Source organism: Passer domesticus, chromosome 2 (assembly GCF_036417665.1).
Source record: "Passer domesticus isolate bPasDom1 chromosome 2, bPasDom1.hap1, whole genome shotgun sequence".
NCBI lineage: Eukaryota > Metazoa > Chordata > Aves > Passeriformes > Passeridae > Passer > Passer domesticus.
In genome coordinates, this window is record NC_087475.1 from 48,566,593 (window position 1) to 48,583,365 (window position 16,773).

The 16,773-nt window shown below is 40.0% G+C and overlaps 1 long non-coding RNA gene across 3 annotated transcripts; it reads right to left on the bottom strand.

Moving 5' to 3' along the window:
• Nucleotides 1-10,673: 10,673 nt before the first annotated feature.
• On the bottom strand, nt 10,674-16,404 carry LOC135293873 (uncharacterized). 3 transcript variants are annotated; one of them, XR_010355984.1, is made up of 4 exons: nt 16,157-16,404; nt 15,223-15,328; nt 14,925-15,077; nt 10,674-13,193 (listed from the first exon to the last, which is right to left on the bottom strand). It is a non-coding gene; the product is annotated as an uncharacterized LOC135293873 (long non-coding RNA). The 3 variants fall into 3 exon arrangements; XR_010355986.1 differs by lacking the exon at nt 16,157-16,404 and adding an exon at nt 15,891-15,964 and having other exon boundaries at nt 14,925-15,063; XR_010355983.1 differs by lacking the exon at nt 16,157-16,404 and adding an exon at nt 15,891-15,964.
• Between the last annotated feature and the right edge of the window lie 369 nt (nt 16,405-16,773).

Consider the following 16,773-nt stretch of genomic DNA (forward strand, 5'->3'; position numbering starts at 1 on the left):
ATAGCTAAAGGATCTTTATCTTTTCCTTTACTTCCTTGTTATAGCCTTTACTACCCACAGCTATAACAAATCTCCCAGCATTTGGCAGCAAAATCTGCCCAAGCTAAGAGAAAGCTGTGACCAGCCTTCCAGACAGCTGCAGCAGGAAGATGAGTCTCCACTGTGCTGCATCCTCAAGAAAATACAGGTCTAGTTTTAGTTTTCCCCCCAATTTCGCCCTCTCATATTTTCAGTCATATGTTTGTATGTAGCTAAGATCACCTCAGGCAAAGGGTGGTGCGGCAAATCAAGGCAGAAAACTGGGCAGTGTCAACAATCAGCTATAGGATGGGTGCAACTAGTGTAGAAAGGGTTGCAAAAGGCTGAGACATTGCAAACCAGCCTGAAGAACAGGAAGAAACAGCTGCTCAAAACTATGTCCATGACCTTTCCATGGACAAACCCAGTGGGGAATAGATGTATTCTATGAATGATAAGGGAACAGCCAAATGAAGTGCAAATGGGAAAGACAGACTGAAACAGGGACTGGACAAAGACCAAGAGAAGAAATCACCAGAAAAAAAAAGAAAAAAAAGGGCAATTAAGACCTCACATATAGAAGAGGAGAAAAGCAAAGCTTTGTGCCTAAGAAAACCCACAGGAAAAGCAGATGGGAAATATGTGTGGAAACAGTGCTAACACCTGCAGCAGGTGTGTTATTTTTTCAATATGAAGAAAAGAGTTCCAACCACGTATAACTGCAGCATAAGCATTGAAAGAGACCTGTCAAAAAGACAGAAAGGATAAGCAGTCCCAACTGATTAATTTGCATACAAGGAAAGTATTTCAAAATATTACATAAGCAAAACATGATAGAAAGCCAGGATGAAAAAGACTGTCATAACAAAGGTGTTGCTAGATTTATTGAGTAATGCTCCATTAGTTCTAATCATCATATTCCCTAAAGAAACAAATGACACCAATAAAGAACACTTATATAAAATACAAGAAACTGTTGCTTCAGACAGTAAGGAAAAGAAAATCATATCTGCATAGTAAGGAGCTGTGCAGATAAGAAACTTGCAGAAGACTTCCTCATGTGAAGCACGGGTGAAGAAAGTAAAATGCTGGAAGCCAACCAAGGAAAGATCCAATGGGGTAGGTTGGAGGGGTTTGAGCGCGCAGATCACTGGAATGCCTCCCGCTGCCGCAGCCAACTGTTTGGATTACACTGTCTCCCCTTATGCAGACAGGTTGCCAGCCTCTTGGGCTCAGAACTGGCAGAGCCTGTTAGGCAGGCTGCAAACCTTCAGGAGAAGGAGGGAAAGGGAAAGCTTTCACTTAATTTGGATAATCCGGCTTGTACTTCCAACATACAAATTAGGCAAGAAACTAAAATTGTTCTGAAGCAAAAGATGAAGGATAACATGAATATAATGCCTGACTCAAATGTGTGGGGAAACAAGCAACAACTGGAAGGTGCTGTACTAAATAAAGGAGATTACGATCTGGAAAGACTAACTGAAATTTAGTGGGATAATTCCCTTGTGTTGAAAAGACAGGATGCAGTATGCATGGGAAAGGCAGAGTAGAGAAAATCACCAGGTGTAAAATATGTTATATAATGCTTTCAAAGCATATATTTTATCATTTTGACAGTGACAACAGTAAATGGTAAAATTCTCAGGTAAACATACAAGAAATTTTAAAAAATCCAACAACGAAAACAACCAAAAAACCAAACCAAACCAAACCAAACCAAAAAAAACACCAAACCAACCCCCCCAAAAAACCCCAAAAAGCTCCTACAGCAATAATTTCATGCATAGCCCTTAGGCTAGTACTCTGGAACAGGGAAGGCGCAAACCCCTGATTGCATTTTAGTTGATCTAGTCTCTAGATAGTGCATACAGATGCAAAATTGTCAAACACATATAGTGAATTCCAAAAACTAAAGATGAAGAGTTGGGTCAAAGTCTCAGCTGTTGGGCAGTGGGACACTGAAACTATGAAATCAAAGTACTTGAATCCAATATAGGAAGAAAATAATTCAGCAAGAAAAGCGGAGTAAGGGAATCAACTCCACTTTCAGAAACATTTTAGGGAACATAAAATACTGAATATGGGAAATGAATAAATGTTTATCTTTAAAAAGAAAATTAAAAAGTGAGAAAAACATTGGGTACTTTTGGGAAAACTGCAAAAGAAATAAACTCATCTGTGGGGGAAAAAAGGAGATACAAGGCAAAGCAATGGTCAGAGTGTCTTCAAAAGGGCTATTCAGAGTTCAAAGTACATATACAGGAAGGAGTGGTAGGAAAGGCATCCAAGGACTCTTAAATCTGAATAGGCCAAAAAGGGAAAAGGAGAATAAAAGGACTTATATAGCTACCAAAGGGGAAAAGAAGTACAAAGATCAAAAGAGACTCTACCAATGAAAGGAAAATGAAAGAAAATTAAATTTAAAGTGGAAAAATATAAAGAAGATACCAACATGAACCGTGTATCTTTTTTAGCATGAAAAGAAATATTACAAGCAATTTAGAGCCAACCCCTCCAAAGTCATCCTCAACTGTTTGGAATGGGTCCAGAAAAGGACCACGTTGAGACTCATTATGTACTTTTGAAGTATTCAAGAATCAAGAGTAATCAAGAGACCTATCTTTGGCACAGAATGTAGGAAATTTAGGGTGTGGTTCACAGGTTCTATCTTGGTACAATATGTTGGTACCAATATCTCTGAGCCAGTCCCTCTAGGTTTTCCACAATAGACAAACAGGAAATTACCTGTCCTGATTTTAGCTGGCCTAGAGTTTTGCCTTTTGTTTTTTTGATTTTTTTTTTCCACAGTAGCTGGTACAGGGCTGTGATTTGGATTTGTGCTGTAAATAATGTTAATAATACATATATGTTCTCATCATTGCTGATCAGGGCTTACACAGACTCAAGACCTGTTCTGCTACTAACACCAGCCCACCAGCATGTAGTCTGGGGGTGCACAAGCAGATTTCAGGGGACACAGCCGAGACAAGTGACCCCAAATGATCACAGGGATATCCTATAGCATATGTTGTCATGCCCAGCATAAAAAACTAGGGTAACGAGAAAGAAAAGGAGGATGTTCAGAGTGATGGCTGTCGCCTTCCCAAGTGTGCTGGTTTTGGTTGGAGCAGAGTTAATTTTCTCCACAATGGCTGTATGGGGCTATGCTTTGAATCTGTGCTGAACACAGGGTTAATAACATAGAGATGTTTTCATTATTGCTGAGCAGGGCTTATACATAGCCAAGGCCTTTTCTGCTTTTCATACTGCTACACTGGTGAGGGAGGTGGGGGTGCATGGGAGGTTGGGAGGAGACACAGCTGGGACAGGTGACCCCAAATGACCAAAGGAATATTCCATCCAGACCATATGGCATCATGCTCAGTATATAAAGTGAGGGGGTAAGAAGAAGGAAAGGGGGATGTTTGGACTGATGGTGTTTACTTTCCCAAGTCACTGTTATGTGTGATAGAGCCCTGCTCTCCTGGAGAAGACTAAACACCTGTCGATGGGAAACAGTGAATGAATTCCTTGTTTTGCTTTGCTTGCATGCACGGCTTTTGCTTTGCCTGTTAAACTGTCTTTATCCCAATCAACAAGTTTTCTATCTCTTACCCTTCTGATTCTCTTGCTTACCCAGTGATGGGTGAGTGACAGAGCAGCTGTCTGGTAATAATTTTCTGGCTGAGGTTAAACCACAACACCAAGTCACTGTTACACATGAGGGAGTCCTGTTCTCCTGGAGATGGTTGAACACCTGCCTGCCCATGGGAAGTGATGAATGAACTCTTTGTTTTGCTTTGCTTGTGTGTGAAACTTTCACTTTTCCTATCTAACTATCTTTATCTCAGCACATGAGTTTTCCCTTTTACCCTTCCAACTCTGTGCCCCATGCCACTGGAATGCTGTGTGAGAAGCTCTGTGAGGCATCGATTCCAGCTGGGACTAAACCATGACACAAACTCTGCATAGTAAGGTTGGCTTCTGGAATAACATCAGAGATATCACGTCCTGAGATACCTACTTTTCTCCTGGGGGTATAAAAAGCAGCCTAATTTAGATTTAGAGATCTAATTTGGGCATGCTTCAAGTCATATGAGACAAATGTCACCCTTGCTTTCTAAATATTACAAAATCTAGAAGGATAAATTAATGCATACATGTGATTCCAAAATAAAAGAAAATTCTAAAAATCAGATGACAATATTTTAGGTCTGTTTTTTATGAATGGTAAAAATAGCATATCCTCTTTAAGGACAATATTAACAAAGATGAATGTAAGGTCCACCATTAGGAAAACATAAAATACTGAATTTTAATACCCTCTGAAATGTAAGTGAAATAAATACCTTACCAAAAATGCCTAATGTAGACTAGTTATGACAACAGAAAAAAATAGCAATATTGGTAGAAAAAGTTAATATTGGCAAAGTAAGAAAATAAAAGACCTAGGAGGTATTGTCATTGTCTAATCTCTTCAATCAGAGGCGATGAAATGGGAAAACATAATTCTAATTGGTCTCAGAAGTTTTGGATTGTATATGTCACAGTGATGTGAACTATCGAAAGGGTACATTTGAGAAGTATTGTATAGCAGGAAAAAATGATTTAACACCTTTAATGGCACCACCATAGGAACACGAGGGAGCCATCAATATAAAAGAAAATGCGATGCAATTTTACTGAAGATATAACTGCTGCCAATGCACCATCACCATGGTGGGCCCTGTCATCTCCAAAATGGAGTAAACCTGTTGGCTAGAAGCTCCAGGAAGAAATGGGCAGGAGACCTGTGTCTCAGGCTGACTGAGGCTATATTCTACATGTGTGTGTGTGTGTGTGTGTGTGTGTGTGCCATGCTTTTTTCTGATGCCACACCAAACTGCTTTATCTTCCCAGTAATCATTCTAATAAATAAGTTCTAATAAAAAGGATAACATAATCAATTTACCAGCAGATGTAACAGAAATTTTGGTAACACCAAACTTTTGGAAACCCAGTCTAAATTTACAAATTTTAATCTCATGCATTTTGCTTAATTTGAAATTAACTTATTAGAACACTGTATTACTCAGCATTATAACTGTTTAAAAAAAATTAAGCTTTATAAAACTCTGTTTCTTAAGGAAAATACTATTTTGTTAGATAATTTATAATATAAACCATACAGTATTCACCTTGCAACTCAGGTAACACCTTCATGATGAGCACTATTCACTAGTAACCAGTAATATAAAATTAACCATTTCACTATGGACTCAGAAAAAGGATGAAAGTCCTATGTTTATGTTTATGTCCTATTCTATGTGCCTATGTTAATAAAATACTACTGTGGCAATTATATATTTCATTAGCAATGTGAATCCATGAAAAACATAGAGAAAAATTAAAATTAATTACCATTATGAGAAAGTAGATATCTGTGCTTTTATATTTTTATAGCTGTGCTTTCCATTACAAATAGAACACTCACTTCTTTCCTAATACACAGAAAATGCCCTTTTATTTCTTTGCTCCTTATTTTTGTAGTTACAGCAACTCTAAAAAAATGTTTAAGGCAGCAACTATCTCAGTGTTACAGCACTGTGGATGAGAGGAAAGACCTCCTACAGTCAGGAAATAATGAACGGTAGTGTCTTCCCACTCAAATATATATACTGAATTTCTTTAAGTCAGGCAAGACCTTAACCCCTACAGCTGTGACACCGACAACTGCCACCATTTGCAAACAATTCATAATCAGCAGCGTGAAATAACACCTAGGAAATGTCAAGCAAGAAGAAAATCAAAGAACATAATCTATGCTGCACATTAAATGTGTCAGAGGCCCCAGAGTAAAAAAAGATGCATGTAATCATATGATTACAAGTTGTAGTACAAAGGGAGTGTTAAGGTTGTCAAAAAAGAAAGTTCCTTTTCTTTAGCAGGCTTAATTTTTGTTCCTTGCAATTTTCACCACTGGGGCTCCTTTGCTGGGCTTTGTTAGTTTGGGTATTTTTGGTTGGGTTTGAGGGGGAAGCAGAGGTTACAGGGGACTCTTTTTTTTTCCTTTTGTTTGTTTTGGGGGTTTTTTTGGGTTTTTGTTTGGTTTTGGGTTTGTTTGTTTGTTTGTTTTTTGTTTTTTGGGGTTTTTTTTAATGTGGATTTTTGGACCAGTGTAACTGTTCCTCTTCTTGGAGGTCTGCAGCACATTACTTCACTGGCAGTGACCCGGCAAAACAATGAGCTCTGCAGTAAAGTTATTCTTGGAGACCAGGCGACAGGATGTTCTCATGTAGGCAGTATGCAATTATACATTGTTATCTGGGGACAGCTGATCCAGCAGCCAGCACTCTGCAACACAAGTCAATATTGTTTCTCATACAGAAAGGATAAACCTCCCTGCAGAACAGAGGTTAAATCCAGCAAAACTATCCAAAGGAATAATCAGTTTCTCCATCTGCAGGTGTAAAGAAGAGGTTAATGACCCCAGCTGCATTATTATTCCCTCTAATATTATCCTAGATTACATTAATTGCTCCAGTATGTATCTCCGGTACGGAAATAACTTAAAGAAATACCTTTTGTCTTTTCTGTCTTACACATACATATTGCATACATACAGCAATCCAATGTGTTTATATGAAATGCCAGTTTATCATCAGTGCTCTCCCAATCCAAGGCTACAAAGAAACTTAGAGACAGGAGTTGAATTACAGCTATTTACATCTGAACTAATAAAGAGAGCTCTGCGATGAAGCTATCACAGTACTTAAAGATATCTACCTCCAAATTAGTCATCCTGGTTTCTTTTATAGCTACTGGAGAGCACTTGCACAACATGTCTCATCTTGACCTGTACCAGCCATTTGTAATACTCTAAAAGTGTGTGCTTCTGTCCATTAACCATATTCCATTAACAATAACCATACATTTCTGAAGATAAATTCCACCTTGCCAGCATAGTTACAGATAAGGTTAAGTGTCTGGGAGATTATTTATGCTATTGAAATTGGAGAAAAAATGGAAAAAAAGACAGGAAGATAGAAAATTCTTTGCAGTATGCAGAATTCTAAACATTCATTTAACCCATTAGCCCTTCTCTGATTCCTTCATAATCACTAACCTTAGGCTTGTTCTTGGAAAGGAAAAAGTGGTGTCGCAGTCCATTTGCCTTACCACAGCAGCGACTTCCTTCTTATGTGGGCAAGCATTTAAATCTTGGTTTTGGGCATACCATTGTTTAAATCCAGTACCTGGGTAAGTGTTTGTACAACGGTTCTCATAGATGTAGCTGGGGAGGCAATTTTCAGCAGGATTGGAGTCATCCATCCATTCTACCCATGATAAACCCATTATTTTTTCCAGTGTGCACATCCAATGCATAATATTTGAGCTGTTCAGACTCCCAACACTGATTCACCTTCAGTGACTTCAGCTACCCACCTTCCTGACTACTGTGGGATGGGTCATATCACAGATGTTTTCTCAAGAAAAATAATTCTTATCTGATGTTGTAGTTGTCCTGAGGGCTAGAACTGGCCCATGGGCCACAATATCCCTTAAGTAATCAGTTGGATGGTTTTGTTCTGTGAAGTGGGTGCTACTAATGAGCACACAAAAATAATGCTAAATTAAGTAGCATAACAAAATAATGTATTGTCTATAAAATCCATTTTCATGACCCTTTGGGCTCAATGAATGCAAAACATTTTATTTGAGATTATGCCTGAGCAGCCACAGCAAACTGCAGAATGACTCCAAAATCCAGCTACCAACAGAGGAAGATTTGCCTTCTGAATGTGCACATATAAAGGTAATTTTTTGGTTTTGGTCTAATTTTGTGAGATGTAACACTATCTGAATTTGAAACCAGTGTATGATCACGTTTCCTCCAAAATTTGGCACAAACCTTTGAGACAGACTGATATTTGATCCAGCAGAATGGTACCTGTGGCAGTTGTACAATTGATCAGGCTGCTAAATAAAACTATGGGAATAATAATTTGGGGAGTTATGTTTACAATTTAGTCGTTGAAATGAAATTACCATATGCAAGGGGCTGACCCTGGCTGGATGCCAGGCACCCACTAAAGCAGCTCTATCATTCCCCCCCACAACTGGACAGGGGAGAGAAAATATAATCATGGGTCATATTGTTAAAGCTAGACAGAAATGGGGAAGGAGCTGTTTCCTATCAGAAAATCTTTTGTGGGATTGTAACATTTCTGATCAAATTATTCACAAGGAATTCTCTCAGCTTTAAACAAAAGCTACTTGCATTTAAGTGAAAGAAATAAACATCAGCTGCTTCTTCTTCAGAGAGACCAACAGTCTCCCAGTATATGGGAAAGTAAAGTACAAACACCCACTCACTTCACTTATCTCGAACCACTACTGTGAACAGTTGTCACATCCCAACTCAATATATCAGAAGCTGAACTACAGTCATCTCTGAGACTGTGCAATAGGCTTTATCAACAGAGAACTCTCACATAGTTTTTCCCTTTGCATTTTGCATTAAGAACAGGGCCCTCAATCACATTTCTATAAACCTGTGGTTACTAAAGGATATTGTGTATTTTGGTCCATTATTTGGCTTAAATTCAGACAAACTTTTTACCACCCCTGTTCCAATTTCTTCATTAGCCTGCATCCTCCAAATTAAATAGAAGCTCATACTATGTGGTTTTGCTTTATGTTACATAATCTACCAGTCTCAATCTGAGTTCAGACTGCACTTTTCTTCATTTTACTATTCTTTTTTTAACTGCTTAACTTCAAAAAGGTCTTCCACCCATGATCCCTTCCCTTGTCTTCCTCTGCTTAACTGATGTGCAGTTCTTCCAATCAGTCCTTCTAGGTTGTAGCTAATCCCCTGAGCAGACAGCAATGGGGAAGCTGCCAGACCAATACCAGGGCTCATTCAACATGAGCTACTGGAGCAGCATTTTGAAGAACCCCAGCACAATATGCTTGCCTACTGAAAATATTTTGCTTGGTATAAATTAATACATCTTCTTTTGAGTATAAAATCTTATTTATTTTTATTTATTCAGTAATAGTCTTGTGTGAATTGTGAATATAAGTTTAAATGTCTTGTTCCACTGTGGAACAGGAAAAATATTTCTTTTTGTGCTGTAGTTACTTATCAGAAGCTGTTAAGGAAATGAAAGAAAGAGAGAAAGAAAGAGAAAGAGAAAGAGAAAGAGAAAGAGAAAGAGAAAGAGAAAGAGAAAGAGAAAGAGAAAGAGAAAGAGAAAGAGAAAGAGAAAGAGAAAGAGAAAGAAAGAGAAAGATAATACATTTGTGGAGAGTGCTAAAATTTGTTAGGCCCTTCAGATCTAACGAAAGATAAGCCTCAGGGAAAAGCTAGATATGCATATATTTCTTTAATTGGTCTCAAATGTGTTTTCTTTGAAATGTCTCTGTACTAAATAAAGATTCTGTTTCAAGAAATTTGTTTGGTCATAGTGTCAACCACTGTCATTGATTTTGGAGAGAGAAGAGTAAGACAAACTTTCAAAATTAGTCATAGTATTCTGGGACTGTAGATGAGAACTCTGTTTGAAGCTGAGACTGTCCCAAATTTTTCCAAGAGTTATTTAATCTGTACTGTATGTGCACATTGATAGTTTGACCTTGGCCAACCCTGAGGTTGGCTTCAGCCATGCCTGTCTGCATAAGATGTGCTTTCCCCATCTGCTCTACACCAAAGCCTCTATATTATACCAAAGTAACCCCTACTGCATTTTTTTCCTCAAGCAAAGGTGTTAAAGATCTCCCCTCTGACAATACAGCTCTTCTTCCAGATATATCCTTCCTTTGCAGGAAGCAAAGTGGATTTAAAAAAGGCAGAAAATACGAACAATGGACTCTGCTTGACAGGGAACAACTTCATCACTTCCCTCCAGCAAGGACAGGACAGAAGAATCACTATGGAGCCAATGTCTGCACATCTCTCTCACTTCTGCTCTGCTCCTGAAGGGGACCTTTGCACTTCTTCCTCAAGACATTCCTGACCAGTGATGGTTCAGTTGTTCAGCCAAAGGTTTGGCACTGTTTCTTAGCTAAAGTTAGAAAAAAAACATAGTTCTTGTTTGCTTACACTAATGCTTCTACTGCAAACAAAAGCATATCCAGATAAGAGAAGTAATAAATAAAATAATAGTGTGTTGGCATTATTTTTTGTCAGAATCATCAAAAAGCGTCGAATAAAAGATTAGTTGGAAAATAATTTTTCTCTTCAATTTGGTAGTTAAAAAAGATAAATATAATTTCACAAATGGGTGATTTTAAAAGTCATAATAGCTAAAAAAATAAATTATCTGTGATAAATTGCAGGTCACTAAACCAGTGCAAATAGTCATTTACTAAAGTAAAATATTACCATGCATTACCATTTGTTAAAGGGAAAGCAAAGCCAAAGCCTTACTTAATATTCATAGAATAATTAAATTAATAGGTTACCTATATTAACAACATAAGAACCTCCAAAACAGCTAGAATGAAAAACAGAAGTCATAGAATAGCAACACTTAGCCTAGGTATGACTCTCATGGAAGAACAAAAAAAAAAAAAAAAAAAAAAAAAGGAATAATATAGTGCTATTGCTCTGTTCTCTGGTCTCTATCACTGATACCCTAAGTATGTCTTTTTCCCTATTTGTCTGTAGTTTATGTAACAAGAAGCAGTGTATTCAGGCTAGACATAAGTATAAATGCAGAATCATGCAGCCTAGCTATGCTTTCTGTTTCTTTCTCAAACCCTTGTTTCTGAAAAACAGAATGAGGGGGAAAAGATCTTAAATGGCTTATTATTTATTACACTTAACAAAAGTAGTGCCACTAAATGTGTAAGTTTCTTCGTGCTGAAATAGTGTCTATCTAGGAGAGAAAGGACTGGCTGCCCCAGTGCCAGCAGAGGGAGCATAGAGCATTGCTTTCTGTGGGCTTCAAACCTGCAAGGGGAGCTTTGTCCCTTCTTGTTCCAATTTTCCCCGTCAATTAAATGTTTTTAAAACTTGATGATCATACATTACATACTAAAAGCACCTTTTTATGCATCACAAATACAGCTGTGAGGTAGCACAGGTGTCAGATTGCTGTAGGATAATTAGCATCTGGAACACCTAGGTATACACAGGTAGGGAATTTCACCAAGATGAGACCTAAAATATCCCAGGGCATGGTGGCTATATTGTGTAACAAAAATGTATCTTCAAATCATCCTCACTGAGCGGCACAACACGTGCTGAGGCACAGCAGCCGCTGCACAGAGGGGAGATGCTGTTCTACAAAGGGCATGTTTGTGCACATCTGCATGTCCAACACACCTGTGCCCAACCGGCTGCGGAAGGGGTGTGACCTGGGCGTTGTGAGAGTTAATTAGCTAATGAGCCTTATCTCCCTGTCGTTGCTCAGGTAAAACTTCCATGTGTCTGAAGCCAAGTAACTGCAGAACTTCTGAGGATGAAAGACGTGATGTCTGTGCTACTTGTGCAGTTGACACCAGCAGGGCCTATTCACCCCGAGTGCAGACAGAGGAAAAATGTGTGTTAAGCCCTTCTACGCATTAGAAAATCCATACAAAGGACTCCAGAAAACTTAAAGACAGAGTCAATTAAGGCCTTTTCTTTTCCTCATGATTCTCATTATTGGATTCTCACAAAATTGTATCCCACTTTACCATGCCTTCAAAGGGATTCTTGTTAAAGCAAACAGCAGCACTCAGCATCTTGCAGGTTTTATTCCCAAGTAAAAAGCTCATTGCAAAATGTAGCAGACAGACACATCCCTTGGCTCCCTGACTCTTCTTAAAAGAGTCTGGAACCATAAAGCTTCCAGAATCAGATTTTCATAAGTTGAAGCCTAAGGTTGTAGAGGATCTTCTCATGCACAGTTACAATTGCATATGTATAGCTGGCATTTGTACATACAAATGGAGCCTGTACACTAGTGCATGGCTCAAAGGAATCTAGACAGCTATACAAAAACACACATGGGTCTCAGTTTTTGTTTTATGAGGTGAATTAAATGAAGGGGGAAGAAGAAGGTGATGGGAAAAAGATGAAATTCAGACCTCATCAAAGTCAAGGGTAGTTTTCCTATAGACTTCAAAAGAGTCAAAACTTCATCTGTTACATTTATGTCCTGAACCCAGAGATATGCTCAGAAACAGGTTTCAACCTCAATTCATTTGGCAGCCCAACTTCTTCCTGGTTGAATGGTGGAAGCACTGACAAGAATCTCAAAAGAAAATTTTACTGTGATCTAAATCAGTAGTTCCCAATTTTTTCTGGCTGTCTGGGCAAATACCTGTTTTTAAGAGCCAGTGAGAGCCTTCTACCCCAGCATTTAACGACTCACATAGCCCAAACTACAGTGTTCATGGAGTTCTCCATTGGGCTGGCATGCAAACTAGCTCCATGTTTCCCAGAAACCATGAATTTGCTATGTAATTAATTCCCAAGCTGCTCTTGCTGCTACTCCTGGGAGTAGGTTACAAGCTGGACAAACTGAGTTTGCAGGCTGTATTTAGCCTATACGTTTCAGAATGGGTGTTTTTCCTCCAAGTTCACACTGTTTACACAGATCTGACTAAGGACGATTAACTGTCTTTCAACAGTGGCTTATACCTTTCTTGTGGGAAGAGGAGTGGGGGGAATGTGGGAAAAGTTCCCTTCCTGTTGTCAAATTTAACCTTGGTCTATGCAACTCCAACATTGCTGACGCTGCCAGACTTACAAACTGAGTAAAATTCTGGCCACACTAAACTTGATGGCAAAACTCCCTTTGACTTTAATAGAGTCTAGATTTCACAACAAGTGTTAAGGGAGTGTGACTGCAAGACTGAGGCAAAGGCAAAGTAAAAGCAAGAACAGTTTCTTCACTGCAGTCCAGAGAAAATGCATGGTTCTCCAGGGCAATAAGGCAAGCAATAAAACTATAAATAAATATATAAATAAATTAAATGGATCCCTTCTTCTGACAGTTATTAGTTCTTGGTACTTTTTTCTCTCATCTTGTCATCTATAGACACCTGTCCAACTGCACTTTCTTCACACTTGACTGCCCAGTTAAGCTTCTCTGTCAGCCTTGCTGTCACTCCTCTTTCAGCACATGATGTCAGCTCTCCTGCAATCTTGATGTCACTTTTTCATATGACAGGACTCACAGACTTAGCTCATGGACCTGTTTGTACATCGGAAGAAAAATATTTGTCATACTTGCTTCCCATACCCCATTTAAAAAGAGCTTAGCTAAGTAGGAAAAGCCCATCAGGAAAGTACTCTCATTGAGTTTTCTGCGAGCTGTGTTCCAAAACACTGGATTTTTCTTCTGCCTACCCAAAGAGATGAGAAGAATTGAGAAGTGAAGGATTCAGCTCTGCTAGGAAATAAGCATACATATGCTATAATGGCTTTTCAAGTGCTCTTTTTTATGTAGGTCAGTGAACAGCAGAGGTTTTTGTCCTAGTTATTGTTTGGTTGTGGGATTCTTTTTCTCCACTGATCTAATGGTGGCTAAACAATCATTTTGCACTTCTGGGAAAAGGCAATAGCAAACTTATTAACTGGGCATTTTTATACTGCTCCCCAGCACAAGAGACACACCTCAAAGCCCCCCAAGGTGGCAGGTTCTAAAATGTCATTCATTTTAATAGCAAGATATTGCTATATTCACTATGTAAGCAGACTTTAGGTTAGTTGGTATAATGTGACATATGAGAATGTGCAACTCTTGGTCACAGTAAAGAAAAGCAAGAAAACGGGTTTTTACAGCAAAAACTTTCCATCATGGGTTCCCTTTGCTGGACATGGATAACCTCTGACTTCCATATGGTGCTGGATTCTCAGAGGATGAAAGTGAGCAATGGTAAATCACCCCAGATGAGTATCTCCTCCTCAACATAATAAGCAGTTTATGTATCCGGCTGCAAAAGTGTTCTAGGAAGTTGCCAAACAGGAAGGAGATCCTTGCCTGGAGTAATTTGCAAGCTAAAGGCTGGATCCTACCAAAGCATCTGGTCTGAGGTTTTGAACAGCTTTTACTCCCATAAGATTTCAAAAGATAGTTAGGAGGACTATGTCTTGCAGCATTCTGTATGGTTTGGCTAAAATTGCCTGTAAACTAGTTTCAGGCACTTAGCTTTCAGGCACTTAGCAAGTCTGTGTTACCTTAGCCTTTAAACTACAGCAGAAATGGGCTGTGGATAGATGAACTGAAATTACACCCACAAGGAGACGAAATTATATTAATGCACATACAAACATATCATATTGCAAGTGAAAGACAGGTAGTAACAATACTAAAAAATTTAAAAATATGCAAATCCTCCTTCCCATGGCCTGACCTACCAGTGCAATGCTGTTAAATGGATGGGTTAATGTCATGGGGTGAACTGTGCAGATCACAGACTTAAACCTGCTGCCACACACCCCCTTTCTCATGACCATTTTTTTCAATTAAATACCCTCTGACCACCCTTAAGCCAACAGTGATATTCTTTATATCTTGCTAATAGGTGTAATGATAAAGAAATAAGAACATATATCCTATGCTTTGTGAGTAAGGAGAATTTAATGCTGCTGCACATTAGTTATTTCTTCCTTTTTTTGCCTTGATTTTCAGACCCCAAACCTTCACAAAAGTTTGATTTTCTCCTTACTTCATCCTCCAGCTTTTCTGTCAGCTTTTTGTTTTGTTTTTTTTAAGAGTTACATTTCTGGCTAGAATACAATGTTTTAGTCACAATGCACAGACATTGCAGAACATTGCAAAGAATATTTGACCCCTGCTTTTTATTTCCTAAGTGTATCATCAGTTCCAAGCACTGAATATATTGGCAGAATTGGGCATTGCTAAATGGCAACACGAAGTCTAACAGATCTGGATTGTAGTTAGTTAGCACGCACTAACTACCTCTTGTGATGGCAGGAAATGACAGCTCCAAGGCTGAAATCAGATCCAGGCAGGTGGGCTCCTAAAGGGGGTTGGTGCAAACACAAATGTTGGCCCGTGTGGATCCAGCTGCAGCAACAGAGCCTGAGGTTGCAGAGGCCTTAGGAGAAAAACCTGTAGTTGTGTTTAAAAGTTAATGTATCCAGCACATTATTATGCACACCCATCGTATATGAAGCATTACACGTGCTAATGCATTCAATACTGCCTGCATCAGGTAGTTAAGGGCACTAAGTAAAGAACAGAGGTACAGACTTGCCTACAATGAGACACATCATTAATTCTCAGGTTCAGGGTTTTCGTTCCCTAAATAAATCAATGGGCTAAGTCCACGACATCTTTTTGAACTCCAGGACACAGAGTTCCTGTGAAAGAGAAGAATCAGAGTGAACAGCTTTTCCTTGCAAACCACACAGATCACTTCACTTGCTGTACGGAAGACAAGGGATGAGTTACCCCAGTCATTGGAGCAGATGCAGAAACCAGTGGAAATGAGGAGATAAAAAGTCAAAGCCCAAGTATTGGCTAATAGAGAAAGAAGTGTTGTAATTGCTAAATCACCCAAACTGCTTTGCCAAACTTTGACATGCTTGATTTCCTGTGCTTAAATAATTTTTAGGCTTAAAAAAAAAAGGGGGGGGGGGGGGGAGGGAGGGGAAGTGCAGAAAAATAACCAGCTGTTCCTTGTATAGAGCAGGAAACATGTATGATTTATTGCTTTAAGGTTATTTTGGAAGGGGCTGCCTGTGGCAGCCGGAGTGCCGGAGAAGTCACTGAGGCCTGTCCACTTGAAGGGCTCAAACTGTTTCCTGAACAGCCCTTCTTCACTCGTCACCTCCGACAGCTCCCATTGACAACGTGTGACTGGGGCCCCGGAGTGTTTTAAAGCCGCGGGGGGCCGGGGCGGACAATGGGGCTGTCAATTACCTTTTCCCCCGTTGTGAAAGGGGCCGGCGAACAATGTGCGGGCGGCGGGGGGCTGTGCCGCCGCTCCGAGCCCGCCGCCCCCGCCGCGCTAGGCCGCGGCCCCGCCGGACAGGGTGCCCGAGGAGCCGCCCGGCCGGCCCCGAGCCGCCGCCGCCCCCGGCTGCCCCACATCCCATCCCCATCCCCGTCCTCATCCCCGTCCCCGTCCCTGTCCCCATCCCCGCTCCCCATCCCGCGGCCGCGGGGGAACGCCCAGGCTGCGCTACCTAGATTGTGCCTTTAAAAACTTCCTGTGTGCCTTGATGGCTTGCTGAGAGGACTGTCCATCATACAGGCGCTTTGTCTGGCAGTCACTGCCATTTGAATTTGACTGACTGAGGAAGCCCGAGTTATTTGTAAAGAACAACAAGGCTTTTCATTCATAATTTCAGTGGGGGGACAGGGTGCTAATGACTGAGCTTGAATAACCAGGGAATGCGGTATTCAAGGCAGGAAGAAGCCCAACTGGCTGCCAAATGAGAGGAAGGGAGGGGAGGGAAGGGAAGGGGGATGTAGGTGAAAGTGCTTGTGTGAAAAGGCAAACAATGAAATCGGGATCACACGCATGTATACAAATACAAATCAGGTTCTCAAAAGGTGAGACAGGCAGGAAGGAGAGCAGAGGAAATTCCCGTTTCTATTTCATTGACTTGCCTTCGGAACCAGCCTCTGCAATGCTAAATCCGAGAGGGTCTCAGCAAAAGGCTCTTCCCTCCTGCCTCCCTCTCACCACAGAGAAAATGCTTTCCCTCTCCTAGTCCTTTTTACTGCAGAAAAAAATCCTTGGGTTTGAAGTTGGGCTGAATGAAGATTTTGCTTTTGCAGCTTAAGCTCCAGCTTCTAC